At 38.8% G+C, this 24,129-nt stretch overlaps 1 protein-coding gene and 1 long non-coding RNA gene across 3 annotated transcripts in view; one reads left to right on the forward strand and one right to left on the reverse strand.

The window, feature by feature from the left end:
• The window catches only part of CSMD3 (CUB and Sushi multiple domains 3), a 446,157-nt gene that overhangs the window by 333,098 nt on the left and 88,930 nt on the right, over nucleotides 1–24,129 (reverse strand). The gene's annotated exons all lie outside the window — the stretch shown is intronic.
• LOC144717855 (uncharacterized) overlaps nucleotides 15,891–24,129 on the forward strand; it is a 30,815-nt gene continuing 22,576 nt past the window's right edge. The window contains exon 1 of the long non-coding RNA XR_013585154.1: nucleotides 15,891–15,969. This is a non-coding gene — a long non-coding RNA (uncharacterized LOC144717855). The remainder of the gene's footprint in view (nucleotides 15,970–24,129) is intronic.

The raw sequence follows: 24,129 nt of genomic DNA on the forward strand, positions 1-24,129 counted from the left end.
GGACCAAAGTAATGTCCTGCCGAAGCCCTCTTACTTTTATGAACAGGCAATACGGTGTATCTAACTATGTCCTGTACTCCATGTGTTCCTCATCCTGTCTCTCAGTTTAAATTCAAACATGCACCTCCTGAATGCTGCTTATAAAAAAAATTCAGCTTTGGATAAATTTGCATTCTCAATTGCTATGTTACAGATTGCTATGCCATCGTAGGTACCGTGCACTGACTAAAATTTTCTTCTTGATGCACATGTTTCTTTCCATTAAGTAAAGAAAAATCCAAGAACAATTCAACCAGCTCTTGAACACCTCTACCATTTAACCAAATTGATCCTGAACCACATTCAATGAATAGTTAAGGCACTTGTACTCTGATGTGCTTTCCAGTTGGTAGGTATCCTCAATCCTTCGGCAAACGTGTTGTACATGACCCTTGCTTTTATCTTGTTATCTTGAGCCCCCACTTTGCCAAATTTCGTTAAGTTCTTCTGTTGTCGTAATATTTGTCATCAGGAAATCGGAGAATTTAATCATATAATTTGTGTATGCATTTGTTTCTCCAATTTATTTTTTAAAATATCCTCTGCCACAAAATCATGTTGGTGAAAGCTTGTAAACCTGCATTTAAAATGTGTATTTTCGATACTTTTTCACACATTGTATCTGCTCTGTTTTTGTATTTTAGTCTTCTATATATATATTATGTAGGCCTCGGGTTGTTAGAAATTAGATGTCTACATCTATTTCAACTAAAAAAATTCATTTGTATAGTTTTACAGAGCTAGCCATAACATTATTTTATATTCCTTAGTTGTTTTTTTACAGAATCTGATAGTATGCATGTGATCGATGGTAAAACAAAATATGCTATCTAAACCAGGCCTGCTAAAGGTTGGTTGGCCTTGACATTTTCCATTACTCTGTTCACAATAACCAAATCAAGATAATAACATAATAATACTATTAGCATAGTGAACACACTCCTGCCATGAGCTAAAATGTATTAAAACGCGTTTAATAATGGTGAATTTGCTTCTCTCTTCCCATATGATGTGTAATTTAAAATACAATGTTAAATTCACAAGGTCGGTGCTTATAAAGAGAGGGTGCAAATTACTGACAACTTCTAACAAGTATAATGTATTTTCTTTTTAGGTCACAGTGACATGTAAACTATTATAATCTATGCTTTAGTTTGCTAATTCAGCCAACGGTACCAACATTTACATGCTATGATGGAATACTGATGTTGAATAATGATACTTTAGGATTGGTGAAACATGCTCGTATTTCAGAAATTGTCTTAAGCTATTGCAGAGCAGAAATTTTTATTCAAGACGTAGAACGATGATAGTAGAAAATTCCATTTTAATAAATTTGCCAGTATTGTGTTTTAAATTAAATATTCTTCAGTCCTCTTGAATTTCAAGTCAATACCATACTCTGATATGCTTCTATGTATACAAAATACTTACAAAAATACTGTAAAATGTTTTCATTCAAGTTTTTTTCTTTTCCATTTGATTTAGGCTCCATATGAACGACTGCAGAAAACATTTCTTGATTTGACAGGCATAGCAAATATACTATTTCAGTGCCAGTTTAATAACTTCAATGTGCTTTGTAATGACCACCATGATTCAATTTAAGCACACCTGAATAATAATTAATTTCTACATGAATGGAGAACTTTGTAGTCATCATCAATACACCCAATTATAAGAATGCATGGACTTCAGCTGTTCGTGTGCATTACAATGCTTTGGAAAACATTAAGCCGGTGGATCTGTCCTGTTGACACGAAGTTATGTTGGTCATTTTGGAGTCATTATAAAAAGCCATGAGGCCAAAAATATTCCTATATTCAGGTGTTAATATAAGTCGCATTGTAAGTAGCCATGCCACATATTTCACTGTGGGTTACCTTGCATTGAAGGTTGCAAAAAATGCAAGGGGTTTGGTCAGAGTAGCAAAGGTTTACAGAGTGCATGTGTCAGTGAAATTCAAGTAATTTTACTTGGGTCATGAAGGCGACACAGTGTTTACACACGGTACACTGCACACTTCACCAATATTTGAAAAAATGTAAAATGCTAAATATTCATCATTAGAGCAATATAAATATTACTGAAATGCACCTAAACTGCCATTTTTACTGGCATATATAAATAATATATTTCCAATTATCTCTGCAACTGTGCAAAAAAGAAACTACTTTAGAATTTTCTGCAAAATAAATGGACCATTGCCAATGTCATACATTCATAGCCAATTAAACAACACTACTGATGTCAGCTTTTGCAGGGACAGCACCTTATTATAAATTTAATGAACAGTCAGAGCTGCTGCTTAAATGGGGACAGCTTCATGTCATAAGTCTCTAACTTCATGAATACTGAACAATGTAAAATGTTGCTGTAATGGGGTGATTAAAACTTATCTTGCACTTGAAGGACGCATATCCTGATTATTTTACATTTTGTATATTACATGGACAAAATTAACATAGAAATTCTATAGAATTACGTTAAAATATGTTGTCCTGTGAATTCACTATGGCTAAAAGTTAATTTAGAAATCTATTAACATGTCATTTATCATGCAATTACATATACATAATTTGGGAATAATAAGGGCGATATAATTATTTTCCTATCCATATAGACATTGCTATCAAAAAATAAAAGTTTTGTATGGAAATGTTAATTTCCAATAAATGAAATATTATATATAATATCCATTATTTATATCTGCAAGAAATGCCCTAAATTCCAATATGATTAATTTATCGTGTGGAACATTCACTTTATGCTTGAAATTGGATGCACCATGTTGTTAGTTTAACCTAACTAAAATGCCAAATGTGCTGAAATGAATTTAACGATCAGACAAAAGTGTATATTTCTTGACAGATAACCACATGATTATGCTTAATGACATTTCCTGCCTTTAAAATAAAATCATCCAGGTGAGTATTACACACTCATTTCTATATTTCAGGTTATTAAACGCAACTGTGAAACATGCTATATAATGGACTTCAGACGGCCATAAAACTGTGCAGAATTATAGTCAATTGCAATTTAAAACTTAAAGATTCAACCATTAAACGTCATTCAAGTTTGGAGTCGTTTTTCATTTCCAAGAATATATATAAGGTATCAGCGAAGTGGAGTATGATACAATCATTCACATGGGAAGTGAGATCTTTAAATATTCTATAGATATCAAAATAAGTGATGATTAATTTCACAAAAGTGCAGTAGTTAGGAGTTGCTCCTCTGTGGTTTCATATTGCGTGAACACCTACAACATACACAACAATGTAGATAATATGTCTCTTGTTTATTTTACTTGTTTTTGATAAAATGCCAGAGGTTATCAGGATATATTCCTATTATGAAGTAACGTTGATACATTCATCCTTCCGCGTACACCAAGTAAAAGCATGTTAGGTTTTACAATACAAGTTACATTCAACCCCAAAAGACCACCGCAAAGGTCTCGTGAAATGCAGCTTCATTTGCTTTCATTTAGAGGGTACAATTACCTTCTGCCCATTATTTAGAAATTACTTCCAAATGCCCTGAGCACACACCACTGCACATACACAACGCGCACTTCTCGGGGAAATAGGCAACATGAGCGGTGACATTTTAATACTAAAATGGAGTCGTGTGGCATTTTTACATTAACTGCAGTGTTTAATTAGCTAACAGAATGCAGAGATTAACATCATTACCCTTATGTTTTGCACCTGCAGCCTTGTCGTGTGTGCATGATTATACAGTAACTGTTAGACCAATTGTCACTGTAATTCTACATGTGCATTCATCACTGTAGCATCCTACTTGTCAATCCCCTTAGTCCAGGTGACCAAAGAGATTAATTTCCACAGACAGTGGACAGTTTTGGTAAATTTGTAGTGAGTCCAACTGAGTCGCAAACGTCTTGGGAGCAACACTATTTATTACATCAACACAACATAACGTGTTGAACGCCCATCTAACCACGCTACGGCGGAACTAGACACGCTATCCCGGTCCGGACTACGAGCTGGGTCCTGGACCACGAGCTGAGTCCTGTACCGCGTGGCTAGAGGCTTCTTCAACCCGACGTGGATCTTCACTCACCAACTGTCAAGAACCCCGAGCCCCACACGGGGCCCTCGTTATATTGGCCCGGGCTGGGGCTGGCTCCGCCTTTCGCCCCGCCCACCTTTTAGATCTCTCAAGCTCTTTCCCGAAGGCTCCCAAGAGCTCCTCTATACACGTGACCACCCAGCGGCCCCCTGTCCACCGGTGGCCTCCCTCCAAAATCATCCGGTCACATGTCGGCAGGTCAACCAGCGTATCATGCCCCAAGATAACCCTGGCTGGATGACGCTGTCTCTAGCTCCCTCACTGGGAGCCTGCACCACACACTGCGTGTGGTGCCTCTGGTACTATGCCCAGTAACCGGGCTGCACATAATGACAACACATTATCCGCCGTGGCCTCGCAAGGCCGGCACCACACAGTGACAGTCACTACAGAATGGTGGAGATAAACTATGATTCCACAGCTTCCAGAATGCACCATTAGACCCTTCTAGAAGGCACTTGGGAAAGTTAACATTCCATTTCGAAGCCGAGGTGGCACACATTTTGTAGAGGCACCATCTTGTCAGAATGCAAGGCAGGCACCTTGAACAAGGCTTTTGGTGCTTAGTTTGTTATCCTTCCCCCGCACGTCCAATTCGTACGGTTGGCTACATGTAGTGCAAAAAAAGTTGAACGTACATACACGGCTGGGATGCTCTGCTCCCAGCTTTACCTGAACACATTCAAAAATATGTTTCTGGATTCCATGGGGTCAGTGGATGCTGCTGTGGTACAATGGTTAGCACACATACTGGACTTACAATCTAGAGGTAGCCAATTCAATTACATTTTCCGGAAAGACAGCTGAAACAAAGGCCGATATTTTTAAATCCCTCCGCCTCTGTCCACCCAGGTGTCCACACCATAGTTAGTTGATCAGCATGTCACGTGCGGTGATCTAAAGCGTGGGAACTTCCACCTCTTCCCAGATGTCTGGACAGCAAATAAGTGTAGGCTGAATACCCTTTATAGGGGCTCTCTAGAGCTATATCTATTAGAGGTCCTTCCACCAGCAGTGCCATAGAGAAGGAAATGCAGGGCTGGACCTTGTATGTATGGATAACTTATTTCGCACCGTACATCGCCAAAAGTGCTAACCTTTACCTTACCTGTTCATATATCTCTATCTATCCATTCCCTGGTGTCTATGTAAACCTTTATTAGTTATATTTTTGTTAAGTAACACTGAAACAATGCTACAGAATATGAAGAGCAAATTACGAAGGCAAGTATTCAATCAAGTCGAATTCCAGAGGACTGGCCTTTATCAACACAACCTGAGAACATGCTGAAGTAGGAGATGCTGGACCGTGAATTTATTTTTAAACTGATTTGAAAGTTGCGCTTCCAACAATTGATTTAAAAGTGTTTCAAATATACATGTTAATATAAATATATATGCAACATTACATTACTGTATTCTAGACGATCGAATTACATTTTTTGTACAAACTATTATTCATTAACAAGTCACACCAATATTGGTCTAAAATGTTTTTTTTTGCATGAAGATACCAATAACATTGAAATGTACGAAAGAACAGAGCGTTCAATTTAAGTGATAAAACATTGAGAAGGCTGGAAAAATGCATCAGTGGGCAGGCAATAGCATGCAGTTATTATTGTCTTTCTGAATTCTATTGGATTAGCAGTTGTCATTCCTCTTTGTCCTTGAGTCATTATACACAGTATATTTTAAAAAGTATGTTGCATGTTGTGATCGGATATTCTTTGGTTTAACAGACGTGTCATGTAGCCTTACTGGTCAGATATATATTTGCATCTCTCAGCTCTGCTGGACTTATTTTTATATTTTCATGTCATGTTTTATTGAAGTTATTTTAATTTTGGTATTTAAATGGAATGAAGTTACCTTATTATCCTCTACATATGACCTAGCATCAGCTTTGATCAATCCACCATATGACCCAATATTGATTAGTTCACATTTGACTCCAAAATGAGCCAATATATATACAAACATATGAAAATCATACAGTTCCTATTATTCCATAAACAATGTGAAAGAAAGGTAGTATCAAATGATATCGTAAAAGCAAATTATTTAGTAAAGGGAACAACTTAAAACAAATATTTATGAAACGATATGTCATTATTACAATTACAACTCCAGGCTAGGCCAGGTGACTGGACATCTGGTCTTCTACTCTCAGAGTAAAACAAAGAAAGTTAATGTCACCACGTTGTTATTCATCCATGGGCATGTGCCATTATATTCTGCAGATTCAACTGTACACAACTTCGAGAGCTACTACTAAAGTATGCTCCTACTGGGAAACCGGAAATTGTCCCCGAGTCAGGGATCTGACATTTAATTATATGCAATGCCACTTGTGTCTAAATTTTGCTGCTTGACATTGCAGTGAAGTTAATTATTATTCAAAAAGTGATCTTGTGCTTCATTGTGCATTCAGGGTAATGTAATGTGAATATCATTAATAATACACTGCGTCATCATTAGTAATACAATTTAGAGCACGTTTTAGTTGCACTGTATGTTTCCTTTTCGAAACAGCATCCAGATAATATCAATAATACAAATAATAAATAGTACATTTGATAGCATGTCATTGTTATAGCAGGGGACTATCATGATCACGCTTGTGGTAGGCTTTTTATATAATTTACAAATAAACTTTCTGTATTCAACAATAGTAAATATCTATTTTTGCTTTAACCATATATATTTTTTGCTTTAACCAGTCTTACGAGGTCTGTTTTATGCGGTGCACTGCTATAAAGCAGCTGAAAAGCGTCTCAAGGTTCGTGTCATCATGGTCACAATGTTGGTAAGTAATCAAAAACTCCACCGGCCTTTTTAACCTCTCTCTCTGACCCAAGAGTAGTAAATATCAAACATATATTTATGACTGTGCGGATTGGTCTGTAAACCAGTTTTAAACTTTTTTTTACCTGCAGATTGATTGCAACCATGGTAGACATGAAAATGAGTTTTGGGAAGACACGCAACAAACATAGCAAATGGGCAGTACAGGAGCTATCATTTGAACAATGACTCGGGCGAGGGGGGGGGTAAATTAACTATGATCTTCTTGTGCTATCGTTGTAATATAAAGACAGATTGTTTGATAATATTGAGCCCTGAACGCTGTCAGTCTCTATGGAATGATGAGAACGAACCATGTCAAACTGTTATTTCACCAATGACTATTTGAAGCAGATTTAGGAGTCCAATAATCTCTGAGACACCTGTATTGAATTGATTCTGTTCGAGAAAGAGTGCTCGCTCCATATAACTAAAATTAAACAAAATGCAAACTTGTTTGAAAGTCATTATTCACCTGACAAATGGAACCTCATGGTCTTACAATATATACGGCTCAAAAACTAATTTACTTACAGTATCATATATTCTACCACCCCATTGTAGGCAAATATAAAACGAATTCTAAAGTAACTTTTAACATTGAGCTTAAGTAAAATCTGTCCAATTTTTCAAAGCAAGTAATTCATAACAATTATTACCAAAATGGGACAGGCAATCTTGTGTAATGAAAAGGAAATGCAAGCTAAGCGAACAGCTACTGCAACAATCATGCTTGAATTAAAAGTTTGGGGGGTGGGATGTAATGGACATATACCTTCACTTTAAACAAACTCACCATTGATATGGTGAGTTTGTTTAATGGCTCAGGAGTGAGCGCATTGAGCTGGGACGGCTGATATCCTGGGTTTAAATCGAAGCATCCACCTATGAATAAATCAGATTCTTGGCCTGGTCACCAATGACTGCACACAAAAACTATTGCGCCATCACATTAAATGTAGCTCTTCACTCGATATGGAAAAAAGTTGTCTGCCATTCAACACACAGGTTTTTTTTTATATATAGTAAGGTAGTGTGTGGATTCGAGGTCACTTGAAGGGATTTTGAAAGTACTTGTGTGATGTCTCCATCAGTGGGCCATTCACTAATATGGGTAATGCAGTGACCTATGTGCAATAAGACAATGTGAATAAATTTGGATGCAATAAAATACCAACAAAACGCACCATTATACAGGCATTGACCAACATAATTAAAGAATAAAAAGTCAAGAGTTAATAGAAAATCTGCTTCATGTCTGTTAGTATCCAGTAAGTCATATTTATGTTACCATCTGAATTCCCCCACACCCATTTTCTAGATTTTTTTCGTAAATTAGTTCATTATTTTCATCTCCTTGCTGGCTGAGCACTCTTATCGATGCTCACAACCTGTTCTTCACTCCAGTGCCTAACTTACCAACCATCTTATCATGCATGCAGCTTTTACTTTTCCAATTAAATCACGCATTACAATGTTGGTATGTGCTTTACTCTCATTTAGTACTTCTTCAAATTATTTACACGTGTGTCTTCTTCCTCATCTGCATAGATTATTGTTGGGCCATATGTTTTTATATTCATTAACTTATAGTATTTAGGGTTCCTTAATGTTAGCTGTACAATTATTCAATATACTCTTGAAACCTAAAACTCTGTTTGATTTTGCCTTGGCCTCCAACATGGCTCAGCTCAGGCTTGAAGCCGCTAGTGATTGGCTCAGCTGTGGCTTGGCTCAGGCTCAGTTCATGTAAATCCATAGCATGAATGCCATTGCCAGGACCTTGCTCAAACCCAACTCAAGTGAAGCCATTCACCATGAAATATAGAGATATGATCATAAAATGAGTGAGAATTGTACGTCGAACTCAATAGCAAACATATATTCATATATATATCCCAGAAATCAAATCGTTTCTCAAAAGAAGAGGAAAAAGTTCCACATGTCACAATTGAAGAAAAAAACAGTCCTTCACAATATGAAAAAGAGATATCTCCAGGACAATATTGTATTCAAAACGATTGATAAAACTGACTTTAAGAAATGCAGACCCATTAGCCTCTTCACCGAGATTACTGGGAACAGAATAACAGAACATTCAGTGAACAACTAAGCACACGTCAGCTGTTAGATACTGTAGGTGTCTCTACTTCTGGCCACATAATACTCCAAATAAAATTTTGACAAAGGTCAATGCACATTAATACCTAGCCTTTCTCAACTATGAGACGAGTTTTGGCTCAGTAGAAATTGGTGCAGTAATCTAAACTTCCTTAAACCAAGTCCATGATAAGGTGTTTTGCACATATTATTGGAGAAATAAAGTAAAACATATATGGAAACAAAATCGTAACTTTCTCATATTTGTCGAAGTGGTAATGCTTTACAAAAACAATTGGAAATCAGCTACGGGAAATTAATGAAAACCTTAATGCAGAAGCCTGAAAAGTTGTGCACAAGGTAAATATTAACTATGTACAACAGGTTCACTCAATGATTGGAGAATGTCAGTTATAAGAGCACAATGGGAAAACACGGTAGAATATTTAGACACGGTCCAGGTATTGAAGCAAACCAGGCTCAAAATGGCAAAACAAGGAGGTGGACATGTGCAGATTGGAGCACATTTGGAAAGGGTGAATTTGAGAATGAAAAGAAACGTACCGTTGTGCATCAATGCAATGCTTTATTCAGTGTATGAAGTATTGATTAGAAACATGGTCATAACAAAATGAGATAAAACGAAAGCTTAAAAGTGCATAACAAGCATGAAGGTGTATATGGATGGCATAACACTGAGAAACACAAAGAGCAACACGTGGATCCAAGAACAGATGCAAGCTAGAGACGACAAATTGACTGTTTAGAAAAGTCGGTGGGCTTGGGCAATACGCATCGTTAGAAGAGATGATGGCTGGTGGTGGAGACGAATGATGAAGTAAAACTAAACAATTATATATCTTACCAGGTAAGGCCCACTGAGCTATACTGTATATCTCTTTTTTTCAGAAGCGACCTAGCCATAAATGATAGCTCAGCGAAGTGACTTATCATGTGGAAATGAATAGCATCCAAATACTCGAAATGCGTGTTTTTAAATATGGAGGGAAAAACCCGGAGGACCTGAAGATATATCAACGCGACCACGGAGAGAGCATGCAAACTCTAAATACACAGGTATCAGGGTCGGGATAAAACTCATGTCCTCCTGAATTCCAGGCGAGTCAGTTAACATCTCGTCACCACCGTGCCCCAAGTGACAGCCCAAAGGGAGAACGCGTGCGAGTTGTTCTCCACCATGTAAAAATAAAACAATGTGTGCACGAGCTAGATGCATCGTTAGATTGAAAGTCCACGTGGGAGTGGCAGCTTGGGGAGACCTTTATTAAACAGGATGATGGGTTTGATGATGATGATGATAGTTTGTATAATGATTCTTTTTATTGTACATTTACTCATATATTTGACTGTTTGTCACTTGGCAAGGGATGATATGAAAAATGTGTAGTTGTGCAGTGTTGTATTGTTTTAAATTTCATGTATCTATATTTTTACGGCGCCAAATATGCAGAAATGCACAATGTGCACAGCATGCATTTACAATTGTATGCGCTATGCATGTAACATGCAATTTAATTCCAACTGGTGATGCAATACAAGAATAAATAATGTTTTGTTGTTTTTCATTTTACTGTTTCTCATTTGCCCTGTCTTGTCCTCTACATTACACTCACAATCCCATGTATTAGTGTAAACTTTATTTTAATTGACGAATGGATATAGGCCTCATATAAAGTTGTGACCTTAAATTCCACTTTGAAGAATATCCCACTTTCCACAGGGCATTTGGCATAGGAAAGGTCTTTGTATTCGAATTCAAAGTGTACAATCTTTGGAATAATAGACATGTGTCACCTCGATGCCTACCTCACCTTGCCTTGCTGTACCTTAATTTCAAGTTACATTATCAATAGATGGTAACCCTTAGTTTACATGAAACAATGTATATTATAAATCTGAATAAGCTTAATGCACTTAAAATATGTTTACTATGACCACGGCACCTCAAGCATGCAGTGTCTAAAAATAGCCACATGATGGTATCTTTCGATTAAGATGGCTCTCACAATCCCCTGCTATCCCTTACGTGTACACAGCTTTTCTGAGCTTTTCTGTTGTTATTTGTTGCTTAAATCTGTGCACAAAATTGATCACGACGCAGATTGCTCCCAAACGTCGCCTAATGCAGAGTAAAGAGGCATAAGGGCTGATTATATATAGAACAAGATGTTTTTGTGAGCGAATTAGTCGTATTTTTAAAAAATAAGCTTTCCCCCCATGCTCACACCTTATTGTACACATATATGCATGATCCAATCATTACTGTAAAAAAAAACAATTCAATGATCCCACAATTTGGGGTGAATTAACTTTTAATCTACCATAGAGAAGCCTGCTTTTGACACGTACATCTTTTTGACAAACATCGTGGTGCCACTCAGCTGAATCTGCAGTGAAGTTACAGCAGGTGGACATGGTAGAATACATCTTGTTAATGTGCTATCTTCATTCTTAATTTTAGAACTTTCGTGACTGCAGGAATTATTATTTGTTTCTTTCGGTTAAGTCACGTCTAAAGATGAAATAATAAATTAAATTAAATAATAGAATACGACGTTTCGATTGCAACACAAGCAATCATCATCAGGTATAATGAAATAGCGACATAAAATCTAACCAGAAAACTATAGACAGACATATTAGCAGACAGATATCACCAAGATACATAGCGAGAGCAACACAGGTAACAGAGAGGGGGTGATCGTCTCTGTGTGGTGGCCTTAAATAGACAGAGGGGGCGGAGGCAGAGAGAGGGAGGAGGGTTAGAGAAAAAATTAGCATATCAATGAGTGGTCAACAGACGTGGTGCTGCGAATGCGATGGCACGGCAAGCAAGCCTGAAAATCAGAAGGACACACTAAAATTAAATAACCTAGTAAAATATCGAAATGTAATGTAATACAACACAGAGGGTCGGTCAACACACAATTAACGCATAGCCTGGTTGATTACGTATTTCAAAGATTGCTAAGTTAGAATTTAAGTGTGAACAATCTAAAGAGAGGACACAGGCAGAGAAAACAAGTCGCCAGAGAGAGAGAAAAAAGATAAGCTTAAAACTTCCCCGTAGAAGTGGTTCAATCTTAATTTTAGAACTTTCGTGACTGCAGGAATTATTATTTGTTTCTTTCGGTTAAGTCACGTCTAAAGATGGTTAGGTTATGTTTCTTTGCTGTATGAAATGTGGACCATGGTGAATTAAATGTGTACATTATCAAACACGAGAATGATATATTTATATATAGTACATACTGTATATCTGGTACACAATATAACTTGTATCATTAATATATCAAGAACACTATGGGACTGTAATACCCCCTCTCACTGGGTACCTAACTGGTATTGGTGCCCCTATCCAGTACCGATTTTCAGTCTAAAAGGCTTAAAAGCTTGTCTTACAAGGCAGTGCCTTATTAAAGGGTTACCCATGAGTAGAATATGATGTTCAGGAACAGGGCCGGATGATGGTCCCATGAGGCCCCTGGGCACATGTCTTTTGGAGGCCCTTCCCCCCCCCCCCCCCCCCCGCTTTCTGAAATTTGTGTCTTTCTTGCCTTCCTCCTCGCAAAATCATCCACTAGATCGTCAAAATCTAGCTGTCTAACAAGGTATGACTTTATTGACATAAGTGACAATGAGCTGAGACGTGTTTGGCACATGCCACTCCGCAGGTATTTTTTAATTCTGCCTAAAAGGGAAAATGTCCGTTCACCCTGGCAGTTTGTCACTGGCAAAGTTATAAAAATCCGAAGTGCCACGAAAACGTTGGGGAACACTGACTCCACATTAAGTGCCTGTAACGTCTCAAGCAATTTAGGTGGGCACTTCTCACCCTCATTCAGACATGAAAGCAGTGGCGGCTCCTGCAAAATCTCTCAGGGGGGGGCAAATGTCTGGATGATTGATAAGGATAAGGTCCACCCATGCAATGGATAAATTAACAGCTTAAGCATGTAAAGGCAACTTCACTTCTTTAATATTAATGAAAAATAAAGTGACTCTTACAATACATCTTGTTTGTTTCTATACTCACTATTAATATACAATCCACTCAAGTTTATTTTATTAAAAATTCCACTAGGTGGCGACAAATTATATTGTTGGATGAAACGTGCTTACGTATGTTGACGTAAGCACGTTAGTGCGAGCCCTCCCGGAAGCCATAGAGAATGCATTGCAGCGCCCCCCGTTCGAAAAAAAACATCTTTGAATGTAAGTCTATGGGGCCACTCGGGGCGATTCTCAGCCGGAGTGAAATCGCCCAAAAAGAGGCGGTACTCCACAGAACGTGACATGACGCTGATTGGACTATATCCAGAGGCACAGTGACGGCTAGCGTGACTCTGTGGTTGAATGACATTGGTGGTGCGTCGCCCAATCGCCCTAATGAAGAAACCGCCCCTGCATGAAAGACTTGAATTGGATGAGTTTGTTGGCAAAGTTCATGTCCAGGTCTGATGGATATGCAGCGGAGTGTGCATTTACCCTTTCCACCATGACATCACTGTTCGACACCTGAACTGACATAAACAGAACTCCAAAGATACTGGTCAAACGCTTGTAAGTGTCTAAGCGATTTCCAAGGCATGCCACTAGCTTATCAATGACCACATAAAATGTTTATATTTTGAACTTCTCCCTCCCCTCAAGTGTCACACCTGGCTCTGAGCTCTCATCTGCAAATGTTTTGCGTTTCCTCTCGCTGAAGATTGTGCTGAGAGACACCTGTCACATTTGAGGGTGCCCTTTCAAAAGCCTCAAACTGGTCTCGCTGTCCCACCACAAAATCCCTCAATGAAGACAAAAGTTATGCTGCTACAAAGATGTCAATGCCACTTTTCTGTAGGTGCATGCTTGTAGCATGGAACCAGTCAAGTATGATGTCCCAGAAATGTGCCATGAGCACCATCTCTAAGGTGTCCAATTTAGCACATAGTCCAGCGGCTTGAATTCGAGTATCTCTTTTCTCATTATGATCATTGCACATACCACCGAAGGCCTCTCTAATGTGGGTGTAATTTCTTCACAGTGTCTTGGTTGACTCTGCCCGAGTACTCCACTGAGTACTGGACAACGATATTAATCCCAGTCTTGACATCTGTCTTCCGAAAGACTTTCCCCCATCTGTGTGTGGATGAAGTGATTGCAACATGTTAAACACTCGTCAGCTTCTGGGCTACTGCCGTCTAAGGCGTTAACACCAACTAAGTTAAGTGAATGCGCTGCACAAGGCACATCCTCTATTGTATTTTCCTGACATGTTGCTTGCATTGTCATACGACTGACCTCTACAGTTTGAGAGGTCAAACTCAAGGCCCTCTACCATCAAAGTCACAGAGTCTGCTAAACTTTTACCAGTCTGGCTCTCAATTGGCTCAAAACCCAGGAATCGCTCCACCACATTCCCGCTGCTGTTAATAAATTAGAATATGAACGTCAATTGGTCCACATGTGACAGGTCTGGGGTGGAGTCAACAATTATTGAAAAATATTTGGCATCCCGAATCTCATCTGCTATTGTTTGGCGAGTTTTCTGACCCATTAGCTTAATGAGTTCTTCACATATTGTTGATGACAAATAGGACACTGTGCCTCTACCTTTTCCACCAACTTTTTAATGTTCAGCGAAGAATGGGTCAAATTTTGATAGCAATTGTAGGATGCCAAGTAAATTACCGTTATGGGTTGACCCAAACCGCTCATCATCTCCCCGAAACGCAAGTCCTCTTTCACCCAAGAACTTGTTCACTGCTACAACTCTTTTCAAAATGTGCCTTCAGTATTTATGTTCCCCATCAAGTTGCTGCATGACAATTGAATCGAAAGCACTGCACTTTGTCCGCTGGTGCAAGGCAAGCCTGCATGATCTGTGTTCTGCACTCTTTTCGTGTCCCCCTATTCTTTAAGAGTGCTTCCAGTCACTAAACCCCTGACTAAAGCCACCAGGCTTGCTGGAGAACAGTTTGCATGTAAAACAGTACACACAACCTGTTGAGGGTGAGTACAGTAGCCACTGTCTAGAAACATTCTGCCCATTTGGCAACATACAGTTCAGAAGTTAATTGTGGAAACTTCTAGTCTTTCCACAAAGCGTTCTATCTCGGACTGAAGCTGGGTATTTGTCGCTGCGGGTTTTGGAAAGGGACTGCTCCTCTTTCAATAAGCACTGACTTAACAATGTTACTGTAAGTGCTTTGCCATAATGCAGGGTCAGTGACCTCATCGCACCAGGAATGGCTTGGTTGCTGATTTGATTCTTGTGAACTGACCAACTGCTCCTGAGGTGGAAATGATGGTTCTTGTATACCATTAGCTGTTGAGGGTTCGCCTTCATGGATGGCTCTGGGGGAGTGAAAACATTATTGGAAACTGAACGAGTGCTAGTTCCTTCCTCACAGCTGACAATAGTGCTGCTATCATTATGCCTATCAGAGGGTATTTGAAATAAGTTGGCAATGAGTGGAACACTTTGAAGCAAAACTTCCTCTCTTGCCTCCTTTTCTTTATTGCCTTTCCTTTTGGAAGCACCTCTATTCCAACGTTTGTGGTCAATATTTCAGAACTAGTATGCCATTTATACGAATATATTTATAGTATATCTCAATACTTATTAAATAATAATATAATTAATATATATATATTGTTCTGCCCCATGGCAGGTATGGGGATGTTGATTACACAGGAACTTCCTGATATGGTGTTGAGTTTGGTCACGTGACCAGGAAGTTACGATTTATGATTCTCTAAGCCATGAGACAGGGTGTCAGCCATTACACAGAGTACAAGATGGAGGCACAAATAGCATCTCGGTGAAGACAGGTGCATCTGTTCATTGTGGGACTTTAAGAAGCATTGTCTGTAAGTTCGTTTATGCTCTTATAATACTGGGAATGCTGTCATAATGTTAGGATTGCCGTTGTAATGCTGTAAATGTCTTTATAATGCTATTAAATTGTTATGATAAATATGAGGCCTAGTTAACAACGAAGCCTGCCACTTGCATTATTGTGAATGTTACTTGTAGTTGGACAAGTCGAGCCAGACTTGTACCCATGTAGCTTTAATGCAATCTTGAAAGCAAGGATGAAGAAGTATCTCATCCACAGTTCAGTGTTATGTGCAGCGCTGTACATTTAGGCTGTAGTATGGTGATTACACGAAGTGACCTTATTTAACACAGTAGCTTATTAGCTTGTATAGCTAATAAGTGCTAATGTAGGTGCCTGGTCCATCCAGGACCTATTGTTGAGTTTCATGTTATATAAGACAATGTTATGATGCTGCAGTGTTCATTAATTGTTCATAATTAACGTTTTTGGGTTTAGATCGCGTTATTTATAAATGTGTCGTAACCCTCCACCACCCGACACGGCCAATCAGTAAAAAAGTGTCACGTTGACAAAAGAAAAATAGTTCACTGCTTTAGCCCACCGGTGTGTTGAAGCGTGAAACCACAACATTTACAAGTTGAGTACGACGTTTCGCTGGTAATTGCATCCAGCATCATCGGGCAATTCACCAGAATGGTGAGGCTCTCCTCTGTCTCCCGTTCTTATATAGAGCAGCAGCAGGGTGACGTCATCATTAACTCATTAACTCATCAGGTGCAACGATTTGAGGGGGGGTTATTGTAATTATATACTAGATTAGTAATCAGGCAGTTGTTACGATGCGAGTTGTAGATTAGTAATAATTTGGAATGTGTTTTATTGTGATTATGCTACGTTAGTAATCAGTTAGTGTTTGTTTCCCCTATAAGGAATTGTAATGTATCTTATTTAATAATACGCTTCCAGGCCGCACTAAGCCTGTAGCTGTCTGAGCGATTAAAGTTATTTCTGTTTTTCTCAATTTCAATGGATTCTCTAATTAGTCTTTGCCAGTAGTAACTAGTTTTACACAGCACTTCAACGTTGTCAAAATCAATTGAGTGTCCCTGTTGGCAAGCATGTTCTGCCACTGCCGACAGTTGTGTTTGCGATAGTTTAATATTTCTCTGGTGTTCTTTTAGTCTTACACTAATGTTACGCCCTGTCTGTCCAATATAGCATCCGCCACATAAACAATTAATCCGATATACACCTTCTGTTGATAATTTAGGTAATTCGTCTTTAGTGTAAGTTACTAGTTGTTGAATTTTGTGTACTGTACCAAATTTTACTGTAATGTTTTGATTTTGCAAAACACGGGCTAATTTGTCAGTTACTCCTGAGATAAATGGTATTTTTTATTGTTTTAATAATCTTATCGCTTTCAGCAGTGTTGCTTTGCGATCGTGATTTGGCATTCAGTGCTCTGTTAATATGAGCATTATTGTAGCCATTCTGTCTTAGTGCTTCTTTAACATATTTAATCTCTCTCACTAGACTTTCACCATCTGACACTGTTTTAGCCCGATGTATGAGCGTCTTGATAAGAGAGGATTTCTGAGCTGGGTGATGATGCGAATCTGCCTACGTGTTAAAATTCATTAATTGTATTGATATTCCAAGTATTAACAGATACTGTATTTTGTGCTGCGTTTTTACATCAGTTTTACCTCGTTCTATTCATTAAATACGTTTGGAGTCAGATGTTCACCCTGGCTCTGAAGGTTTATTGAATGCGAGGTTAACTTCTCAGATAGTGGTGCAACGCAGCGCACAGCGAGGCCGAGACATATATGAATAACTAGCTTTACTACCCGGCTTCGCCCAAGACTTGGATTCTTGTCTTGGATTAATAGACGGCCTACACGGAGGGTGGGGGGGGATGCGTGACGCTGCCGCATGCGGGTGACATCACAGATGTGACGTCACAGATGTGACAGATGTGACGTCACCGCTCACTTGCCGTGCAAAATATATCCATTATTGCGCCCCCCCCCAAATACAAAAGTCTATTTTTATATGGAAGCTGTCCACATGCCAAATTTCAAGTTTGTTGCATGTTGGGAAGTATGCTAAACATTTGGAACAGACACATTCACAAATTCCCTTTTATATATATAGATGAAAACACCTGTCAAATACTATGGTTGGAAAATACAATCAAGTGGTAGTTTTTTTATTGTCTACTTGTAGGCCTCGGCAAGGTAAGGTAAAAGTTAAAAGGTAAAAACAACGAGCGTACCTTTACCCTACCTTTTACCTTACCACAATACAATCACTCTACCCTTACATTTTACCCTTTAGCAGGTAAGGTAGAAAGTAAAAGGTAAAAAGCAACTAGTCTACCTTTTACCCTACCTTTTACCTTTACCCCATACAAATTACCCGATTACAGGGTAATTACTGGGGTAATACGACATGAATAAGGTTTATAACGGTAAATGTTAGGTAGAGCGCTTTATTAATATAGAATACTCTCGATGATTCCAATTTTACACGCTTTCTTTGAACTCACTCTGTCTGTTGTTGTTGTCGTTATTGTTGTTGTTGTCGTTGTTGCCGTCGTCGCTGTCGTATCCTCAAATCTTGTAACTCAATTTTTACCCACTTCCTAATGTGGTATCGACTGCAAACTTGGTATACGTATGCCATAATGGTGACAATACTATATTATATGTTTCGGCTTGGCTCTAATTGTCCACACTCAACTGACGTTGGCTGTAAGTCACCACGGTCCCTGACGTCATGGCAAGCTTCGGGGCCACTTCCTGGAGTCGTGGAGTTCTGCCATTACTAGTAACATTTCATAAAATCGTGTTTTTAAAAAAGTTTTTTTAATATTACTTGTTAAATGGAGGCCATGGACTGCGCCACGGAGCTTCTAGCGGTAAACAAGGTACCGTATTTACCGGGTAATACCTCGCGCTAACTTTACCCTACCGGGTAATTCTTCCGAGCTACCTTTACCCTACCCTTTACCTTACCCCTTGGCATGTCGACACCTTTACCCTTTACCCTTTTACCCGGTAAAAAGGGTAATATACCTTACCTTGCCGAGGCCTATCTACTTGTACCTAAAATCAGCTTTGAGTAGATAAAATCAAAAAAAGAGAAAAGCACATAAAATAAAATAACCCTAACCATTTAAAAAGGCTGTTAGAAAATAGCCCTTAAGATGGATTGTTTAAATAGCATTTAAAAAGGCTGTTGTTTTAGAAAAAGATGAAAAAGTATCTGAATATATTACTGTGTCGTACCAAGAAAGAAAACAGGCATCTGTTTGTGTTTTTTCCTACCACAAAATGTCTTGTATACCTGCCTGACACAGAGAGAATAATGTTGTTTGTAATTCAAAAGAAAACTTTTTTTTAATTGACTGAACAACTAACAAAGGTTTCTGATAATTCAGTGAAATTTCTTGGTGGAGACAATGCACATAGGCCACATTCCTAAGAGCTCTGACAATTTAATGTCAACGTTAGCATTACAATGAATGGGGTTTTCCTTAATCTTTAAGTATGGATTGCGTCTCTCATATATGCATTAGTGTATGACAAAATATAGCTTTTGGCATATATTTTTTAATGTTTCACAAAACCACGGTGTATTTTTAATAATGTATTTGTCAACGGCTAACTACGCTCTCAACAAACGACTAGCCCTCGGTCTCACTATCTGGCTTATTAGTGCAGCTAATTTGGTTGTAAGGGCAGCTAGCTGGCAAAAATGGCAGATAGCTAACTAATTTCTGTTAACAAGCTGAATTATATGGGAAACTAGCTAAAATAAAAGGATAGCAAGTTACGGTAAGTCAAATAACGAACGGCTTGCCATAATATGACGCCCTTCAAACTGTCCGGTTATGCAGAATGAACTGACTTGTTAGTAAATATGTATCATGTCACAGCATATTGTGGCGTGGTAACCAGTGGCTCAGTTGTACAGAAGCACTGTACTCTCAGAGAGGCTCTCGTTTTAATCATGCACTCTATGTACCAAGGTGCCCAGCTGTTACGCTCGATGTATGCACCGAGGGGCCTGGGGGCCCTAGTGATCAACTCACACTGTAAGCACCCAGGGGCCCGGGGGCCCTAGTGGTCAGCTCACGCTTTAAGCGCGGAGGGGTCCAGGGACCCTCACACTGTAGGTGCCGAGGAGCCCAGGGGCCCTAGTGGTCAGATCACGCTTTAAGCCCCAGGGGCCTAGGGGACTAGTGGTCAGCTCACTCTTTAAACGCCAAGGGGTCTGGGGGGCCCTCACATTGTAAGTGCCGAGGGGTCTGGGGGGCAGTAGTGGTCAGCTCACGTTTTAAACACCAAGGGGTCTGGGGGGCCCTCACATTGTAAGCAATGAGGGTCTGGGGGGCCCTAGTGGTGAGCTCACATTTTAAACATCAAGGGGCCTGGGGGCCCTCACAATGTAAGCGCTGAGAGGTCTGGGGGCCTAGTGGTCAGCTTGCGCTGTGCGCACTAAGTGCCCTGGCATTCAACTTCCTTCGGAAGTCTTGGGCCACGCACCGCGCGCGGCCTGAGGCTTAGAGGCCCCCTGGCAGTCCGAGGCCTTGGGGCACTGGCCCAGTCCATAATCCAGCTTTGTTCAGGAATCAGTTTAACAATATTTGTTATAAGAAAATCATGTGGCTAGTGAAAAGCATGTAAAATAGTGTGCAAGAAATGTTACTTCCTGAGTATTAGAAATAGTAGTGCCAGAATTGTTATGACAACTTCTGGCTTTTCACTTTTGGTGTAAACCCAGAATATTGTAATTAATTATTCAATTATGTGGCATAGGAATTAGGCACCCGAGTATCTCATCTTGTTTCCGTGTCCCTAGAAGCCTGCACTTTATTTTGATGAATGGTGTTTTTATTTGTAATTCATCTTGGTGTATTCGTCAGATATATAAATCATAAAGAATGCTGATTATTTTTAAAAAGAGATGTTCATATATTTTTTCTGCGAGAATACGTTAAAATGTAAATGCTGAAAAAAGCGTTTATGCCATATATATGTGAAAGAAGTCTGTATTTTATCATACTTAAACTTATCCACAAGAGATGTATTTCCAAAGCATTAACGTCACCAGAAATGTCAGTGTTGCCTTTTAATGCAAAATATTGAAAATCCACTCACTGTTATGAATAAGATCAGCGATATCAGCATTACCTTACAGATTGCCTAAGAGAACAAGCATATGTTTAATTCCTGTGTGTCTTGGCCCAAATACACAACAAAGCAATTGCACTGGGATTCCCCAGGTAGAAGCCTAATGCTATGATGGCCCAAAGCCAAATACAGCGACGAATAAAGTGCAATTGTTAATTTGCATGTGCATCGCCATAAACAGACATGTTTATAAAACACTTGTGTCATTAAATAACACCTGGTTATTTAACAGGATAAATAAATCAAATGTATGTCACATTTTCATTTCAATTAATTGTTTTCCAAGGACTGTACATGATTATGACTAATGTATCGGAAGCTAAAGCTGGACATTGTATGAATTATTGTTGGCTCTTTGTGTAATTGCCTGCAAGTGTACAAAATTTATTGTGTAAATTGCACAGTATAATGGGTCTTATCATTAAAAATAATTTAGCCTCTTGTAATTTGGTATACATTCCTAAATTCTAGCACACTCTTTTGATTTATTAAATGTTTCAATGCATATGCGGTGCATAAACACGTAAGTGAATGCATAAAATGTGATCATGAAGAGCTTGGAAGTGCATAATGAAATAAATAGCAGTATTAATTTCACCAGATCTGAAACGTAAATTCAATAGCTTTTTCCCTCTTTAACATGTTGCAATCTGTGATGAGCCTTTCAGAGACATTTTGCAGGTATTCTACACGTTTCTTACACAATTAACTGTCCATAATGTTCCACAAGGGGATCAACCATGAATTGCTTCCGAATGTATTAATATTTATTTCATTTTTTTAAATGACAGTGGCTTGCCGTGAGTTTTTTTAAGTTGTACAGTAATCTAGCATACTATAAAATGTGTTGTTGTGTGTCATCGCTCTTCAACACCACTTGGTTAACTCGACAGGAAATAAGAATACTTGGAATTTATATGTTATCTTCCAGATTAAACATATGACAGGATGCATCTGCTACACCATGTGAGGCTGGGTTTCTCTGAAATTCTCTGTGAAGTCATTTGTTTGCTGCAATGCTGTGCAATTTATGACAATGGCTACGATTCTGTTTTATCAGCAAAGACCTATGATGAGGCAAAAAAGACAGGTCACATGGTAAAAATTACATTGCATTTCCCTGCACGGACTTAAAATATGCAGCAACAGAGCCTCAGCATGCATGTGGGAATTAATTCACACCTACATAGCTACATATGAGCATGACTAAATTATGCAGTATAACAGGTGTTCGATAAACGAATGGCAAATATGCATGTAGGTGGTTTCCCACTCACATAAGCGCGGGTGGTGCTCATTTCCTGCACACAGCCTTAAAACTAATGGCAGAAATTCCACTTCACTGTGTAGGCGGTGTAAGTCAATCCAAAGGACAACCCACTTGTGACTTGTAACACATTGTTACGCCCTTTACCAACAGTGGAGGAACGAAAAGATGAGCTGACACTCGAATCCCATTTTGAACTCGAAACTTTTTGAGTCACATCAGCTGGCTCGTGCATATACATTACGGTAAAGGTGATTATTAATGTTCAGCCTTGCAATATGTTGCTCACGCCACTACTGGCAGAAGGGCCTCCACTAAGAGGGAGCTCTAGAGAACCCTTCGAGATGGTATGCTGGCCTACACCTTTACACTGGCCAGACATTTCGAAAGAGGTGTTAGAATCTACACTTTACTCCACCACGCATGACCTGATGAAGACCTAACTGGTGTATCCATCTCTACAGTTCGGTGGACAGATGCAGGGGGTGGTTAAAACTAAAAAAAACATGACCATTGTTTCAACTGCCGTGTCAAATTGAACTGGAACATACAATGTGCTGAACTTTACAGCACGGTTGTATCGCATATATTTATTAGGTATACAATAAAATTGTAACTCTAACTATTCCAATTACCAGTAAACGGATAGTTTTAGGGCCATCTGCTCCAGCTATAAGCTCTTTATCATTCATACGCATCGTTAAAATGATCTGGCAGATGCCATCATTAATGATAATGTATATCTTTCCTTCAACACAACCTTATAACTACAAATATTTAAATTTAAAAAATGGGTATGTGTGTCCCTAGCAAGACCTAACAGAGAATGGCTTGACGACATACGAGATTGGTGCCAGAAAGATGTGGCACTACTTGGGCATATTGGCGCAAGAAGTGGAAATCAAATGACGAAATGTGCAGTGGACACCTTCGGGCTATCTACACATGGATCGTGATGATGAGCAAAAACTTTCTTGAATTTCATCCTCAGGTTTTCTCGAGAGAAACTTAATGATTAACGCAGATTTTTACAGCATTCTAATCCGTGTGCTTCATTGGCTGTGCGTCGATTTGTTCCTTTTTGGCATAGAGATTGCAAATCTCAGCAATGTGGCTGCAGTTAGATAAATCAACATTGTAAAGAAATACGCTGCAGGTGAGCCCCATTGGTTCAGTTCGTAATCTGATTTGTTGGCTGAATAAGCAAATTGGTTCTTATGATTGGAGAGACACACAGCGTTATACGTGATCAGAATTTAGTTTGAATTGCGCCAAGTTTTCTCCATCATAAAGCATCTAAACTGATATTAATTAGCTAATACGCATGACCATAAATTCAATACAAACCTCATGACAATTATCCCATAGAATGGAGCCATAAAAATGTTGATTCAATCAGGTCAGTTTAGTGTCATGTTTTTGATACAATCCACAAGTATCCCATTAAAAAATAGCAACACCATGCACCCCCATTATATACTTGTATACCCTGTGTACACTAATTAGAATGATGAGTTGTCTGCTGAAGTTTATCTGATGTTTCTTGAAATATTTCTATTTTCCCCTTATCTCATTATCTCTAAGTCACAAATCATCTTAATCCGACGATCTTGTATCAATGTGTTCTACTCCTGATGTTGGCTTCATTATTCTGCTATATTTTAATAATATCGCAACATACCTGCTCATCTTAGACAAAGCAGGCGATACATTGAAT

This window comes from Lampetra planeri, chromosome 4 (genome assembly GCF_965212315.1).
Source record: "Lampetra planeri chromosome 4, kcLamPlan1.2.h2, whole genome shotgun sequence".
In the NCBI taxonomy this organism is placed as follows: domain Eukaryota; kingdom Metazoa; phylum Chordata; class Hyperoartia; order Petromyzontiformes; family Petromyzontidae; genus Lampetra; species Lampetra planeri.